The sequence below is a fragment of the Halichoerus grypus genome, chromosome 6 (genome assembly GCF_964656455.1).
Source record: "Halichoerus grypus chromosome 6, mHalGry1.hap1.1, whole genome shotgun sequence".
NCBI lineage: Eukaryota > Metazoa > Chordata > Mammalia > Carnivora > Phocidae > Halichoerus > Halichoerus grypus.
In genome coordinates, this window is record NC_135717.1 from 111592200 (window position 1) to 111607794 (window position 15595).

At 37.2% G+C, this 15595-nt stretch overlaps 1 long non-coding RNA gene across 2 annotated transcripts in view; it reads right to left on the bottom strand.

The window, feature by feature from the left end:
* Window positions 1–15595, bottom strand: part of LOC118519882 (uncharacterized) — a 59024-nt gene that overhangs the window by 41807 nt on the left and 1622 nt on the right. For both annotated transcript variants that reach the window (XR_004909381.2, XR_013448544.1), the window contains exon 2: window positions 14347–14440. This is a non-coding gene — a long non-coding RNA (uncharacterized LOC118519882). The remainder of the gene's footprint in view (window positions 1–14346; window positions 14441–15595) is intronic.

Sequence of the window (15595 nt, forward strand, 5' to 3'; positions counted from 1 at the left end):
GAGCAGAGATCAATGAATTAGAAACCAGAAACACAGTAGATCAGATCAATGAAACTAGAAGCTGGTTCTTTGAAAGAATTAATAAGATCGATAGACCACTGGCCAGACTTATCCAAAAGAAAAGAGAAAGGACCCAAATTAATAAAATTATGAACGAAAGGGGAGAGATCACGACTAACACCAAGGAAATAGAAACAATTACTAGAAATTATTATCAACAACTATACGCCAATAAACTGAGCAATCTGGATGAAATGGAGGCCTTCCTGGAAACCTATAAGCTGCCAAGACTGAAACAGGAAGAAATTGACAACCTGAATAGGCCAATAACCAGTAACGAGATTGAAGCAGTGATCAAAAACCTCCCAAAAAACAAGAGTCCAGGGCCTGATGGATTCCCTGGGGAATTCTACCAAACATTCAAAGGAGAAATAATACCTATTCTACTGAAGCTGTTTCAAAAAATAGAAACAGAAGGAAAGCTTCCAGACTCATTCTATGAGGCCAGCATTACTTTAATCCCCAAACCAGGCTAAGACCCCATCAAAAAGGAGAATTTCAGACCAACATCCCTGATGAATATGGATTCCAAAATCCTCAACAAAATCCTAGCTAATAGGATCCAACAATACATTAAAAGGATCATCCACCACGACCAAGTGGGATTTATCCCCGGGATGCAAGGGTGGTTCAACATTTGCAAATCAATCAATGTGATAGAACACATTAATAAGAAGAGAGAGAAGAACCATATGGTCCTCTCAATTGATGCAGAAAAAGCATTTGACAAAATACAACATCCTTTCCTGATTAAAACTCTTCAGAGTATAGGGATAGAGGGAACATTCCTCAAGTTTATAAAATCCATCTATGAAAAACCCACAGTGAATATTATCCTCAATGGGGAAAAGCTGAGAGCCTTTCCCTTAAGATCAGGAATACATCAAGGATGCCCACTCTCGCCACTATTGTTCAACATAGTACTAGGAGTCCTAGCAACAGCAGTCTGACAACAAAAAGAAATAAAAGGTATTCAAATTGGCAAAGAAGAAGCCAAACTCTCTCTTTTTGCAGATGACATGGTACTTTATGTGGAAAACCCAAAAGACTCCACCCCCAAATTACTAGAACTCATATAGCAATTCAGTAATGTGGCAGGATACAAAATCAATGCACAGAAATCAGTTGCTTTCTTATACACTAACAGTGCAACTGCAGAAAGAGAAATTAGAGAAACGATTCCATTTACAATTGCACCAAAAACCATAAGATACCTTGGAATAAATCTAACCAAAGAGGTAAAGGATCTATACTCTAGGAACTACAGAACATTCATGAAAGAAATTGAAGACACAAAAAGATGGAAAAACAATCCATGTTCATGGATTGGAAGAATAAACATTGTTAAAATGTCTATGCTACCCAGAGCAATCTATACCTTCAATGCCATCCTGATCAAAATTCCAATGACATTTTTCAAAGTGCTGGAACAAATAATCCTAAAATTTGTATGGAATCAGAAAAGACCCTGAATTGCCAAGGAAATGTTGAAAAAGAAAAACAAAGCTGGGGCATCACATTGCCCGATTTCAAGCTATATTACAAAGCAGTGATCACCAAGACAGCATGGTACTGGCACAAAAACAGACATATAGACCAATGGAACAGAATAGAGAACCCACATATGGACCCTCAACTCTATGGTCAAATAATCTTCAATAAAGCAGGAAAAACATGCAATGGAAAAAGACAGTCTCTTCAATAAATGGTGCTGGGAAAATTGGACAGCCACATGCAGAAGAATGAAACTTGACCATTCTCTAACACCATACACAAAGATAAATTCAAAATGGATGACAGACCTCAATGTGAGGCAGGCATCCATCAAAATCCTAGAAGAGAACATAGGCAGTAACCTCTTTGACATCGGCCACAGCAACTTCTTTCAAGATACATCTCCAAAGGCTAGTGAAACAAAAGCAAAAATGAACTTTCGGGACTTCATCAAGATAAAAAGCTTCTGCACAGCAAAGGAAACAGTCAACAAAACAAAGAGGCAACTCTCAGAATGAGAGAAGATATTTGCAATGACACTATAGATAAAGGGCTGGTATCCAAGATTTATAAAGAACTTCTCAAACTCAACACCCAAGAAACAAATAATCAAGTCAAAAAATGGGCAGAAGACATGAACAGACACTTCTCAAAAGAAGACATACAAATGGCTAACAGACACATGAAAAAATGTTCATCATCATTAGCCATCAGGGAAATTCAAATCAAAACCACATTGAGATACCACCTTACACCAGTTAGAATGGCAAAATTGACAAGGCAAGAAACGACAAATGTTGGAGAGGTTGTGGAGAAAGGGGAACCCTATTACACCATTGGTGGGAATGCAAGTTGGGACAGCCATTTTGGAAAACAGTTTGGAGGTGCCTCAGAAAATTAAAAATAGAGCTACCCTATGACCCAGCAATTGCACTACTGGGTATTTACCCCAAAGACACAGATGTAGTGAAAAGAAGGGCCATATGCACCCCTATGTTCATAGCAGCAATGTCCACAGTAGCCAAACTGTGGAAAGAGCTGAGATGCCCTTCAACAGATGAATGGATAAAGAAGATGTGGTCCATATATACAATGGAATATTACTCAGCCATCAGAAAGGATGAATACCCAACTTTTACATCAACATGGATGGGACTGGAGGAGATTGTGCTAAGTGAAATAAGTCAAGCAGAGAAAGTCAATTATCATATGGTTTCACTTATTTGTGGAACATAAGGAATAGCATGGAGGACATTAGGAGGAGGAAGGGAAAAATGAAGGGGGGGAATCGGAGGGGGAGATGAACCATGAGAGACTATGGACTCTGAGAAGCAAACTGAGGGTTTTAGAGGGGAGGGGGGGTGGGGGATGGGTTAGCCCAGTGATGGGTATTAAGGAGGGCACATACTGCATGAAGCACTGTGTATTATACAAAAACAATGAATCGTGGATCACTACATCAAAAACTAATGATGTATTGTATGGTGACTGACATAATAAACTAAAATTAAAAAAAAAAAAACGTACAATAATTATAAACTATAATATAAAATATGTTGGGGGAGGACCTATGCTATAAAGAAGGAATAAAGATTGAGAGTGTTAGAGAGTGAGGGAATTGCTGTTTTTTTATGTAGGTGGTCAGAGAAGGCCCTAGTCCAAAGGTGATATTTGAGTAGAAACAAGAGGAAATGAGGGAACCAGCCAGCAGGATATCTGGAGGACTAGCAGGGACCAGAAATCCAGCAGAGGGCACAATGAGTAGAAATGAGGTAGAATATGCTCAGGGTGCTCCACGAACAACAAGGAGGCCCCTCTGGCTCTGTGGCTAGCCAGAGCAGAATGATAAAGGTGGCAAAGAGTAAAGGGGTTAAGAGATAACGTCAGAAAAGGAGTGGGAGATGTAAGATCACAAAAAGTCTTATTGTCCATGGTAGGAACTTTGGCTCTTCTTTTGAATGAATCCTTTGGAGGATTTTGAACAGAGCAGTGACTCACATTTTAAAACGGTCATCCTGTGCCCTATGGAAGTTAGACAAAAGTGGGAAAATAGCTGAAGTTGAGAGACCAGAAATGCAGAAGGGTATGGCAACAATCCAGGCAAGAGGTAATGGCAGCTTAATACCACATTAGTGATAATGCGTTGTGGGCACTCCACAGAAACAGGATGCACCTCCATTCAAACTTTGGTTCAGATGTCAAGACTGATGATCTCACACACACACACACATACACACCTCGAAAGGGCACGAAAAGGTTTACTATTCATATAACATGGCTTTTTGGAAAGAACAGGACACACCTCTTAAGATGGCCCAAAAATGGCCTGAGAGAGGAGGAAAAGAGGCACTTGGGGTTCTGTGGTGCTTAGTAAGTGGGACTGGATGGAGAGTGCCTACACATGGGTTTGAACCTACCTCTGGTGTCCAAGGTTGGAGCACTTGGGGCTTTCTCATCAGCTTTCCTGGATGTGGGGCAGAAGGGGTGAGGGAACGGTGAGGCTTAAAAACTGTAAGCAGTCAAACACCCAAAATGGAGTCAGATTCTTTATTATATAGTAAAGAATGGTAGAATTGGTAAGCAATGATCAGATTCTGGAACTGTCTTTAGGACCGAGGTGTTAATATTTACACCTGGAATGAGACTTGGGGTGTCAGCATAAGAGAGAAGTTAGGGATAATTCCCACTCTCACTATATTTTGGTATATAAAAATTTTAAAATAAACCTAAAAAAATCAATAATAAAGTTGTGTTATTTGTTCATGGGGTTCCTGCTTCTATATTCAAGGTTTTATTTAAATATATTTATTTAAATATTTATAATATAAATATTAAATATATTTATTTAAATATAAAGACCATGTCCTTTATTTCTCTTTAATCCTCTTTGACCTCCCCAACCATTTTTTCTGGAAACTAGGACAATGTTCTACAAGCAGGAATATTCAAAAAATACCTATTGGTTGAAAAGATTTACAATGATATATTATTAGAGTATTATGTTGACTTAAAACTACATGCTACCTTGCTTAGCACTCAAATCAAACACTGACTTTAAGTGACATTCCCTTAAATATCCTAAATTATAAAACTTGGATTTCATATCATTATTTATCACAGATACACTTAAATATCGGGGTAAAATAAAGAATCATTTACTTACAACTTTCATTTCAAAAGTGACCTTTTATTATTTTATAGCTAATTAAGGAGGCAGCTGTGTTATAATAAAAGTGTCCTAAAATAGGAACCTAGAATTCTTGGTTTTATTCCCATTTTTGCCATAAAGCAGGGAAATGTGTGGTCCTGGGTACATCGGTTCTCTTTTCTGAATCTCATCAGTAAAATGAGGAAACAGGATTCAATAATTCCCAGGGTTATTCTTCCAGTGGCACTATGTAACTACTGACAGCAAACGTGAAAGTTTCAAGAACACATGTGAACAATTCCATGGATTCACACAATTAATTGGAACAAAACCCTTCACCTTTGTCTTGTCATGTACAAGTGAAATGGTTTTATGGTTGGAGAAATGCAGAGGAAACATGTAGTCCCCAAGTTAGAATATTTTATGAGAACTATTTTTAAATGTGTTTTTTAATGACCACGTATGTCTCATAGAAAATAAGAAAAATACTAAACAGTATAGAGAATATTTAATGGAAATTAATAGAATGGATTGGGTTCTATATTCCTGATCTCTTGAAATTTAGGAAGAATAAGCTCAATAAACCTATGTTATGAAAATTTAACTTTCAAATGCTTTACATACCTACAGTCAAGTGTTTTATAGGTTCTCTTTTAAAAACAAATGCAAACTACCTAAAATCATGTTGGTCCTAGATTATTAATCTCAAATATAAAAGTATTATTCAATATAAAACTGTCAAAATTATGACTACCGGTTAGATAGCCCATCAAAAGAAAAGACAGTTTTACATGTAATTAAAAAAAAATAAGTTAAAGTTTGGAAAATTATGGCTAAAAATAATATAAAGCTATAATTCAACCTTGTCCTTTTGACAACTAAGGATGCACTTTCAGAATTGATAGAAAATTATTTAGAAAAAAAAAAAGTTCTGTCTCAGAGACAGTACAACTCACTCCCGTGGAAATTACTCTCTTAAATGTCTCCAGTGGTTATTTGATGTATCCAGTTCTCTGTTCCATGAGAAGAATCTCAACCTTCATTTTGCTCAATGCCTGACAAATTTGTAATTACTTCGATAATTCAGTTTCCAATTCAAGTCCTATCATGCCTTGCATTCTAGTTGTTTTTCATGGACCTGTCCGTGTTACCACAGATGGCTTTTTGGAAAGAAAGGCTGTGGTTGCTCATCTCTGTGTGCCTTGAACCTGGCACAGTATTTAGCACGTGAGAGGATATGAGCAAATGTTTGCTGCGCTAAATCAATGGGTTCCGTCCAAAACCAGTGATTGGAAACTGAACCAGCAAAATAAAATCTAGTCATTTGCCAAGTGACTTAGATTTAATGATTAGAAACACTAAGTTGGATTATAGAAGAGCTACTTCAATATTTACTAAAATGGAAGATATTTTTGCCTAAGAGAGAAGACTGGGAAATTTGTCAGCAAATCTGAGCACAGAGACGGCATGTCTCATGGAAATAGGAAAGAATCAGTGCAGGCTGGAAGCCACATTAGAGACAGGTGAGTATCAGTCCTCCATTACAGCTAGAAGGGAGTTTCTGTAGTTTCATAAAATATTCTTAGAAAAAAGAGCTCCCATGTTGTTTGTATTTTATTCTTGTTTGATTTTATCTACCTTAGAACACGGTAATTCTTAAAAATTCCAACTTCAACTGTGCTGAAGGTTAATAAAGTTAAGATTTTTTGTTCTATTACTGGATCACAGTTTTAAAGAGTGAATAGCAGCAATGATAATGGAAGTGAGGGAACCCTAGGGGATAGATACAGGTCATGGAATTAGACAAAATATTGCTTGGAGATCCATGTCCCAGATCTGCCCTCTGTTCAAACCTTGGGAATTCCATGTTTTATTATAAGGATCAGCAAGTGGGGCTGATACTAACAAAATAAAATTTCCCCATAGCAGAGCTTATCTCAGTTTGTGTAACCTACTTCTTCTTACAGCTCTCATACCTTGATGGCCACGACCAATCATCAGCACTACCAGCATTTCTGGGGCCCACCTTGACCTTAGGCAGGAAGGATGTACATACTAGCCCAGCGCTCTGGGGTTCAGTTTTAAGTCACCTAATGAAAATCTGACTCTAAATGTGGCTGCTGATTTTGATACCTTAGATTTTGTTCAAAAGCTATGTTCTAAGACATAGATTCTACTTCCGCACCCAGTTAAATGTTAAGGGGCTTGAAAACCAAAGTACTGCAAGGCTAGGCTTGGCATTCTGATGGAAGAAAGCAGAGTGTTTCTAGGATATAACTCAAGGGAATGGCAGTAGATAAATATTCACTCAGAGCAACATCTAAGGAAAAACATCACAGAGTGGCCTTCCCAGCTGGCAAAGCATAGAAGAATCATGGTATTCAGAGATTTAGGCTGGTAAGCAAAATTCCTAACTACTTGGGTCCTATGCTTGTTTCTAAACCCTGGACACTTTTCTTTTCTTTTCTTGGCCTTAATATACCATTCTAGCCCTGAGGCAAGACAAGGCTCTGGAAGCTTTACCTTGATAAGAAGCAATAACTCCTTTAGACCTGTATTAGACTAATTCATTATTCAAGAAATCTTTATTGCCTATTTATTGAATTCCTTATATAATTATAAGTGATTGTTAGGCACTGCTGTAGGCATTGTGATAGTAGCATTAAAAAAAAAACAAAAAAAAAAAACAAGCACAATTGCCCTTTTGAAGTTTAAATTCTGATGGCTTTCTTCCTTCATCTACTGCATGATACCAGCCCTCCCAGAAACAGTCTGTGGTTGCAGCCTAAGCCTAGTGTCCACCTCCAGGAGCAGTGGTTAAAGGGCTTACTGTGATCCCTGGTCCTTTGATGTGTGTGTGTTGTGTTGGGGGGAAGGGTGGAGTTGAGTAGCAGTGGGCAATTATATTTGCTGTCCAAATATCAATCAAGGAAATGCAAGAGAATGTTGATGCCATTAATGAATCTTCTCATAAACACATCCTTACATGATGAGAAAATAGGTTCCTAAGGGGTACAAATGATGCTGGTCTAGAATCGCCTACTGTATAATGCTGTTGTTGATGTCATAGTTTTTATTCGTCAAAGCTTAATTAAAGAAACAAACACTTTGAGGTTTTTTAAGCAGAAACTGACATGATGCAGAGAATGAGATGCTTACAGAATAGGTGGAAGTTGTATAAGTGGTTTTCTGTCTGGGCTTCTAGGAACAGTTCTAGAATAGGTCATCACTGGAGCTATGCCAGGAAGAAGGGATACCACTGCAGCCTCTGAAACTGCCACTGTTCAACACACAGAAAATTGGATGATGGACACTGAAACATTACCTGAGAAAATCTGTGACCACAATGGGGGGCACGGAGGGACAGAGAGATGGCTTCCGCTTTGCTTTTGCCTTCCAAATTTTCTGCAAGCGCATCTAAATAGTGGAATTAATTTGGTGCCAGAACCTTAGCTGCAAGAGAATCTAAGAAGGCAAAATGGAGGCTGAGTGCTCCAATTCATAATATCCAACATACTGCTTAACCTCCAAGGTAAATCTATGAAAGTGCACTCCTGGGTCTTCACCATACCTAATGAATCAGTTTCTGGGCACAGACACTGACATATTAATAAACACTTACCCTGAGTGATCCTCATGCTTAGGAATTATTTTTTTAATAAGGAATTTCTTAAAAGAAATATTAAGCCATGCGTATATATATAATTTAATCTGATGAACATGACTGTACTCTGAATCAGAAAGTGAAATGCTTATCACCTTAGGTAATTGTTCACTTTGCGATGCAAAATGGAAAAAAAAAATCCTCTGCTCGGTGTTTTGCTCTGTCTACTTCCTCATGTAATTGGGACAAATATTGACAGTTTGGTGGCTGCATTTTATTACAGGAGTTTGCCTAGTGCTCTCTCTGGGGATATTTCAAAGTAATGTCCCATGCAAACCTCAAAATTTATTCTTTTCTAGTTTGCAAGCAAGGAACAGTTTAGCATCATCCCAAGAAAGAAATTTCTCATTTAGGAGAGCAAAAATACATTTTCTTTCTTCATCTAAGCAACAACTTCTATTGAATAAATGATTGCATGCAGCTTCTGATGATTTATTGATTTAAATGTATTAAATTGCTCAATTCAAAAATAAGTGGGAATTTATAATTCAAAGTGAAACATCAAATCAACCTTGCATATAACCTTGCTCACAGTGCCTTAAACAATGGATTAATGAAAGATGAATTCCCTGTGCTGATTTACTTTGCTAAAATAATGCCTCTGTAGCCATTTCCTAAAATGACTTAAGTATTTCCCAGAAATATTCATGGTTTCTGAGGTTTCCTTAAATGTGAATTTCAATCATATAATTAAGAGATTGTTTTAGTCATAGTAACACTGGCGGCTCTAACAAACAACTCACAAATCTTGGTGGTTTAACACAATAAAGGGTCATTTCTCATTCATGTCATGATCCAGCTGAGGATTCAGTGGTGAGCCTTGCACATTAGTGATTAGGAATCCAGTCTCCTTGCATCTAATGACTCTACCATCTTCTAAAGCAGGGTCAGAAAATATTTTCTGTAAAGGGCCAGATTGTAAATATTTTAGGCTTTCCCAGTCAAGAGGAAAAAAATCAAAGATATTATCTAGATATTTACATAACAAGAGAGAAAACAAATTTCAACAAATGTTATTTGGGTGAAATTCAAAATATAGTAATGAAGTACATAAGTACAATTTTTAGTAATACAAGTCTACTAATAAAAAATTATTTTGTTGGGGGTTATACTTTTGCTTAATGGAGGTTTAAAATTAGTTTCCCTATTATCAAAATGTTGCAAATGTTTATCAATTAATGCTGATCTGTAATGAGTTTTTCATATTTCATCTTTTCACATGGGTAAGTTTTGCCAATACAGATATCAATCCATGAATGTTTGATTTTAATTGACCATAGTTTTCTCTTAGAAGGCATTTTCAGGATACTATTAGATTTTTCTCTTGCCTTTTAACCTATCATTACACGGCAGACTAATCACTTGTGATTGAAGATTAGAAGGAAGCTCCTCAATTGAATGATTATATGGATTTTGAAATACAGAAATTTCTTTTGTACTTGCATGGAGATACCAAAAAACACTGTTGGAACAGTAGTTTGAGGTGGGAAAACACATCACTGCAAATTTCTGTGGGATTGGAGATTTTGGCGTTTTGAAATTCTAGTTACTTAACATATTGGTTTCAGGAATAGAATTTAGTGATTCATCACTTACATATAACACTCAGTGCTCAAACACAAGTGCCCTCCTTAATACCAATCACCCATTTAGCCTATCCCCTGCCCACCTCCCTCCATCAACCCTCAGTTTGTTCTTTATAGTTAAGAGTCTCCTGTGGTTTGCTTTCCTCTCTCTCTCTTTTTTTCCCCTTCCCCTATGTTCATCTGTTTTGTTCCTTAAATTCCACATATAAGTGAAATCATATGGTATTTGTCTTTGTCTGACTGACTTATTTCACTTAGCATAATACACTCTAGCTCCATCATGTCACTGCAAATGGCAAGATTTCATTCTTTTTGATGGCTGAGTAATATTTGTGTGTGTGTGTGTGTGTGTGTGTGTGTGTGTGTGTGTGTGTACACCACTTCCTTATCCATTCATCAGTCAATGGACATTTGTGCTCTCTCCATAGTTTGGCCATTGTTGATAATACTGCTATACACATTGGGGTTAACATACCCCTTTGAATCAGTATTTTTGTATCCTTTGGGTAAAAACCTAGTAGTGCATTTGCTGGATCTCAGGGTAGTTCTAACTTTTTGAGGAAACTCCACATTGTTTTCCAGAGTGGCTATACCAGTTTGCCTTCCCACCAGCAGTGTAAAAGGGTTCCCCTTTCTCTGCATCCTCACCAACATCTGTTGTTTCCTGTGTTGTTGTTCATTTTAGCCATTCTGACAGGTGTGAGGTGGTATCTCATTGTGGTTTTGATTTGCATTTCCCTGATGATGAGTGATGTTGAGCATCTTTTCATGTGTCTGTTGGCCATCTGGCTGGCTTCTTGGGAAAAATGTCTATTATGTCTTCTGCCCATTTCTTAACTGGACTATTTGCTTTTTTAGGTGTTAGTTTTGGTAAGTTCTTTATGGATTTTGGATACTAACCCTTTATTAGATACGTCATTTGCAAATATCTTCTCCCATTCCATAGGCTGTCTTTCAGTTTTGTTGATGGTTTCCTTTGCTGTGCAGAAGCTTTTTATCTTGATGAAGTCCCAATAGTTCATTTTTGCTTTTGTTTCCCTTGCCTCTGGAGACATGTCTAGTAAGAAGTTGCTACGGCTGATGTCAAAGAGGTTGTTGCCTATGTTCTCCTCTAGGATTTTGACGGCTTCCTGTCTCATGTTTAGGTCTTTCATCCATTTCAAATTATTTTTGTGTATGGTGTAAGAAAGTGGTCCAGTTTAATTCTTCTGCATGTGGCTGTCCAGTGTTCCCAACACCATTTGTTGAAGAGATTGTCTTTTTCCCATTGGATAGTCTTTCCTGCTTTGTCAAAGATTAATTGACCATATAGTTGTGGGTTCATTTCTGGATTTTCTCTTCTGTTCCATTATCTATGTGTTGTTTTGTGGATGACTACAATTTGTAATAATGCAGTCTGGAATGGAGATTTTGGTTTTTGTTTTAAATTTACTACACAGAAAGTATATAAAACAGCTTGACATCACTTGTGACTCAAACAACATTAGTTGTTATGGAAATGACTTTATGCAGTGTTTTCCACACATAAGTGCTATTTTGCCTTGAAGTTTTAGGTTGAATTCATTAAACATTATGAATACTATAGAAAAAGTTGACTTCCAGGATGCCTGGGTGACTCAGTCGGTTAAGTGTCTGCCTTCAACTCAGGTGGATCTCAGGGTACTGGGATCAGGCCCCTCATCAAGCCCCACATCGGGCTCCCTGCTCAGCAGAGAGTCTGCTTCTCCCTCTCCCCCACCCCTGCTTGTGTTCTCTCTCAAATAAGTAAAATCTTTTTTAAAAAAAGCTGACTTCCAAAGTTATTCAGTATTTGATAATAGTGGCTGAGTACAGTTTTCCTTGTTCAGAAAAATTTCCATTTTTTGACTCTATTTGTTTTGACAATAAAATATGAACACTGCTAAACCATCAGACTGCTCTAGTAGGGCAAGTCAGGATATCTAGCTATTGTTCTTCATAAAAATTCATGGAACTGATGATGGATAGATCTATGAGATCAAATGAAGTACACTGTTGGCACTTCTGTTTCAATAACACATGATAGATTCAAATATTTTCTGCAAAATCCCTGCTCATGAATAACATAATGGACAACCATGGGCTTTAAATACCTTATTTTTTTCACTACTTTTGTGAATTTGTCCAACTAAGCCTTTCTCTGCTCCATATATACTTTTACCATATCAGTTGTAATACGTCTTAGCAGATTCTACTTCAGGTTGTGTTGAATCTCATTGTCTCTGGAAATGTGTTCACCTGTCGTTGCTCAACTCAGATGGTTCAGTAACTTTAAAGTTGGCATCAAATAAATAATTCAGTAGTGCAGGTAACATTTACTCTTCAAGAACCAAGCTAAACCACTCAAAATTATTTGCCTTATTATTTTAAATCAACTATCAATGTTGTTCCCAATATCCTCAAAGATTTGAGCAACTATTCTCATCAAAAGAGTAATAGTTTGGAATTCATTTTCTCTGGACCCATTTCTTCAGCTTCTTCAACACAATTTATTTAACCACATCAGTAATTAGCTCTCTTTGGGTGGCCAGCAAATGAGCCACTGGGAAACTTAGTTATGATGTAGCCTCATTGTTTTTTGTTTTACTTTTGTGAAGAAAGTCTACTATAATAAGATACTTTGTTTTACATTTTCTTCTTTTTCTGGACATTGCTTTCCTGTCACTTGGAAGTATTTTAATGTGTCTGGTAATATCAAAGCATATTGCATTAGTTTCCTTTTGGTGCTATAACAAAATGGCACAAGCTTAGTGATTTAACACAACACAAATTTATGGTCTTACATTCCTGTAGGTTAGAAATCTAAAGGGAGTCTTATTGAGATAAAATTGAGGTGTTGATAGGGCTGTGTTCCTTTTGGAAGATGGAGTCAACAGTCTGTTTCCCTGCCTTTCCTAGCCTCTGCAGGATTCCTGAATTCCTTGGCTCATGGTCCCCACGAGCAATCTCATTACTCCAACTTCTGCTTCTATCATCCCATTTCTTCTTGTAACTTTGACTGTCCTGCTTCCTTTTTTGTAAGGACAACTGCAGTTACATTGGGACCACTAGGATAATAATGGTCTTAATGTCTTTCTGGAATGGCAAGATTCTGAACCAAATAGCTAGAACTGCAAGTCTGCTGTTCCAGGATTTTAAATGAACTAGTTTAAAATATCCCTTATGTTCCTAGTATGAAGGGCCATTTTATGTCATGTTGGCATAAATTGTTTTATAAAAGGGAAAGTGTTCTTAATGGTGTTTCAATATTTGTGCTGATACAAAGTAAGTTATTACTTTGCACTAGGTGGTTTGGCCACTGAAAGAATACTGTATTGCCAGGAAAACAATCTTATTTCTTTAGATAACAAATTTATGTTTTATCAAGTTCTTTGCTTCTGTCCATTGATTTCTAATTGAGTTTACGGTTCAGGCTGGGAATTGAGAAGTTATTTGTAGTAGTATAGGTAAACCTCAGCATATCATATAAAATGCACTGTGTTTAAAAAAGAACATTTTAAATCCCTCTTCACAAACACTAAAGTAAAAAATATGTCTTTCTGGGTTGTAAACAAGTGGTAGCAGTAGTAGAGTATTGTAGAGTCAATGTTAAATAAAAGCCCAAACTGGAATGTGCAGAACATAGAATTTGATTAATTTGTGGACTCATCTTTATTTTTGTGTTTAACACTTTTAAAGACAAGATTCCTGGAATAGATTAGTATATTCTGTTAAAGACTTACAGTGATCCATTTTGCTTATACTCTTGCATCACAAAGGACTTATCCAGGGACCATGACCGACCTGCTGGTGTGTGTATATATTTACAAAAACAAAAGAAACAAGCCATCCATTGGGATATAAGGTAGCAGTCACAAACTGAAGACTGCAGGTCACTGAGGTGCCATACCCTGATTCCCAAAGTTGGTTACAGTGGGTCTTATTGCTTTTGTGACAGGATTTACTCAGACTGCTGCACTCTTCATTTGATGTAACGAAATGCCATTAATCTACTTATTTGTAAATAAAGTTCTGTATCTAGATTAAATTTTTAAAATCTCTCTCCCTCTCAAGATCCTTAATGTCATTGCCTCTATAAAATCCTTTTTGACATGTAAGGTAACATTCACAGGTTCAAGGAACGAAGATGTGGACATCTTTGGGGGAGGAGGAGGTTTTCTTTTGTCTACCACAGCTAGAAGGTTATTGTATGCTTTGCCACCTAATTTGATAACAGAATAATCCCCGCTCCATTGTGCCTCAGAAGTGTACCATTTGATGTTCACTTTTCTCTTCATTTCTTGTTTTGACTTGATGAGTATGCACTAAGAGTAAAAAAAAGTAAAATGTCACAGTACAATGATATGCACAGCACTCAAAATGCTGTCCAGGTTTACCTGCATCACTGCAGTATATGGTGCACGAGTCAGCAGGGTGCAGCAATGAGCGCCACACGCATGTGGTCTCTACTGCAACTATTCAACTCTGCCACTGCAATGCAAAAGCAGACACAGACAATATATAAATGAACGTGAATGTGGATGTGTTCCAATAAAACTTTATTTATGACATTTCAATTCAAATTTTATATAATTTTGAATGCTGTGAAATATTCTTACCCTGTTTTTTTTTTTTTTAATGATAATAAAATGTAAAGCCATTTTAGTTTGTGGCTTCTACAAAAGTAGGCAGTGAGCCAGATTTGGCCAGTGGGCTACAGCTTTCTAACTTTCTTCTAGGATCTCAGAATCCTCTACTGCTGGAGGCTGTGTGGGGTGCGCTGGTATTAGGCCACTTTATTTCTGCCCACATTCCATTAGCTAGAACTCAATTACCTGACCACATCTAATCAGGCTGGGAAAGGTAGTTCTTCTGTGTGTCCAAGACAAGGGAACATGGATATTGATGAACATTAGCATTTCTACCATAGCCTGCTGTTTCCAGTAACCAAATTTTCATTTTATCCTCTTTTTCCACATATAGATTACACTCACTTCTAAAGTCCAATTCAAAGTCCGGGGTCTAAGGTAATGCATGTCCTTTACAACACAGCAGATATAGTTTCTTATAGTCCTATGACCTATGAGCTTAGTATCTGTCCCTGACATCCACCATAATAAATAGTTCCATATGGAAAGAATAAAAAGGGAAATACAACAGTTATTGGTCTGGGGTAATACAGCTAGACAAACACTGTGAAGGCTCCCAACCTCGAGAACAGGAGAAGAACCATGATTGTTCCCTGAGTCTGCTCTCTGTAAGGAACTCTTACACATTACTCTCTCTGGCCCCTTGACTCTACCCTTTGCAAGGTTCTTCCTTATCTCTTGGCATAGCTGAAGTGCGTTGTGTCTTCCTTGGGGATGCAGAGCTTTGACAGCCCACTGTCTTTCTAAAGATTATTTTAATGCTTTCTAATTACAAGCTCCCTTGGAGCACCCTCATGGTTTTATGTGCCATACAATTTCCTCATGAACAAAGCTTAAAATTTATTTGCTTGCAATAAGTACCATGTGCCTATAACCACATCCAAAGATGCTTTCCAGACATTGGTCTCAAATCAGCTTGATTTTATTGTCTAATTCCTCTACTTGTTTTTTTCTTAATTTAATGGTGGCTAAAAATGGCTATTAATGTGATGTTTGC